Below are 2,830 nucleotides of genomic sequence, written 5' to 3' on the forward strand. Positions count from 1 at the left end.
ATTATGGGAGTCTGCAAAGGAAGTAGTGCCACAGGAATGCAAAACCATTGAAGTCGGAGTTTATTTTCTTTCCAGAAGGGAGGTCTACTGAAGTTATGAGCTGTGCATGCTACTAGTGCTCAGCAGTTCTGCTGATCTCATGAGCTCTGACAGTTTTCTCCTCCTGATCCCACTCAAAGTGACATTTCACTTAAAATGAATTGAAATTAAAGAATAACTTTCAAAAACATATTCCCATGCAATAAAACTTTATTCAAATTCTATTTTGATATATCCTGTATACCTTTGTCATGTAACACCTTGTGCTTTTCTGCAACTGGTACAGAGAAGGGTGTAAAAATGTTTTACAAACACAAATAAATTAAGAGTTATTCTCCATATCCTTGTTAAGTAACCATCACACTCTCGCATGCAGGTGTGTGAAACTGAGGTGGGTATTTTGAACAAGCTGCCCAAACTAAATTAGGAAGCTGGTGGGAAAGGACAAATTCGTGGCTCCCAGAGTTATTTTTTTTAGATATAAATTTGTTCTTGCCCACTTGATAGATGATATGATGGTCATGACTGATAATAATAGACCCTTAAACATTTACATTTTGTTTAGGCTATATTTTATTTCTATATTAGATGGCCTGCTTAGAAGTACTTTTATAAGATTTATACCTATCTATGTGCCTTTTGTGGTATTTAAAGGCAACATATTGCAGTTACCTCAGTTTTATTGACATCAGACTGAGGTCTGGTTTAAAAAAATACTAAGGGCCAGATTTTGAAGTCTTTGCTTGGGGAATCTCTGGCTTTCATCAGTGCTCTCAAGTTTGGTGGTGTAAGGACAACATAATTGATTTCCAGATAATTATTAATTTGCTGCATAGGTGTACATTCTCAAAGTGTTTTATCTGCTTTCCTTTCTGCCTCTAGAAGATGAGCATTCCAGCAAAACTGATCGTTTGTGGAATGGCATCAAATGGTTTTACCATCGCAGATCCAGATGATAGAGGCATGTTGGACATATGTGGCTTTGACGCAGGAGCTCTTGAAGTTATTCGAAACTTCACTTTAGATTTGATATAATTCCTGGATACCTATTACCAGTGGGTCCATTGCTGGCAATAGATTTCACCCTGGGAACTACCAGCCAAATGTACTGTACTAGAAGATGGTACATGATTCACGTATAAGAATAATGTTGCCTTCTAAAACAGAAATCAAAAAAAGCATACAAGAATTTTCTTTTTTTTCTGTTGCATATAAGTTAAAAATAACTACACAAATCCTGCTAAGACTAGCTACTGGGGTACATAGTATATGATTTAATTACTATATAGTTTGCCAATACTAAGATGTTTTTCTGTCCTTGTAGACCATTTTTCTTTGTGAGAATAAATTGGTGAGATACTACTGGTATTGGTGGATTCAAGGAGGAAGGAAAAGTAGTTTGTTTTGATGGCTTTTTTAAATGTGTCTGTTTAATGAGGGGTTTTTCATGTTTGTATTTGAAAAAAATAAGATGCAACATCTCTCTTCAAATCTGCAAAAGAAATATTTTCTGAGCACACTTGACCATGTTACTGTGACTGAGTACAAAAATACTTGTCAAATTCTATATGGACAAAAGTAAAAGTGACAATTTTGATTTATCTTTTGTAAATAGATTGTGATTTTTGATCTTCTAGAATGAAATCTGTAACTATCTGGTAAATTGAAAGGCAGTGCTATGGATTGCAAAGTTAGTTAACAGTGTTGTAAAACTGGTATGCTTTGCAGGAAATAGTACAAACCCTTTGTAGTAGAGAAAAGATCCCTGCAGTTGTTTAGGTTGCTCATCTGATGTGAATGTGCTGAAGTTTCGGCAGTTTCTCAGTGATGAAGATGGACAGAGACCCTGGAATTAGCATTACCCTGAAGTGTGATCATAACGATCAAAACAAACTTCACTGCATGTTTTTCTTCCTCTTCCTCCCCACCCCCCACAAATGTGTTGATGCTACAGAAATAATCATCTTGAATAGTGCTTTGCAATATTTAAAAGTGACCTTTTTTCTCTGATATTTACTGATTAGATTGACTCAGTCTAACTTTTTAAAACAGTTTTAGTTCTTATAGTGACCGATTCTGAGACTTCTGCATTATATAGCTACCTTTTTCGCAATTCTGAAGTCTGTCTTGTTTAGAAATTTGATTGCTAACTAGATTTTTAAACTTTCTTGTGATAAGAAACATGTAAGGGAAAAAATAACTGAGAATGTCCCAACTCTGTCTTAGAGGAGGAATGAATAATGTGTGCATAAATGTAATGTAATGGTCTTTTTGATGTCACATACTAAGATACATAGGGGTTTAGTCATAGTTTTACATTTTCCCCTAAATTGTATGACCATGTTTCCTACTAAGGATGATTATTTTAAAAGCTGAATTTGTATTTAATTTGAAAATGATTGCAGTTCATAAAAAATAATTTAGTTATAATAAATACTACATAAAACTTTGTTGCTGTGCTACAAAATATGCTCTTAAATGTAAAACACGTTGCAATGTAAATAGTGAATTAAATTCTGGTTGCTTAACTCATTTTGATATGTGTAAAGTATAAAGAAATTTGGGTTAAAGATAGTGTTTTTCAGGGTGAGCTATCTTCCATCTTCAGACATTATTTAACATTTCTAGCTACGTGCTCCATGTGTAGTGCCTCAGTTTGTGAGATGTCATTGAAGACATCATACCACCTATTAACATGCTTGGCACGGCATAAATCGGGGTGGTGAGGAAACCCACTGTGGCATTAATTTGTACAGGCCTGTTGCGTGAGCTGTTTTTCAAATAATGGTAT

Source organism: Gavialis gangeticus, unplaced genomic scaffold (assembly GCF_001723915.1).
Source record: "Gavialis gangeticus isolate Ggan-Ray unplaced genomic scaffold, GavGan_comp1, whole genome shotgun sequence".
Taxonomy (NCBI): domain Eukaryota; kingdom Metazoa; phylum Chordata; order Crocodylia; family Gavialidae; genus Gavialis; species Gavialis gangeticus.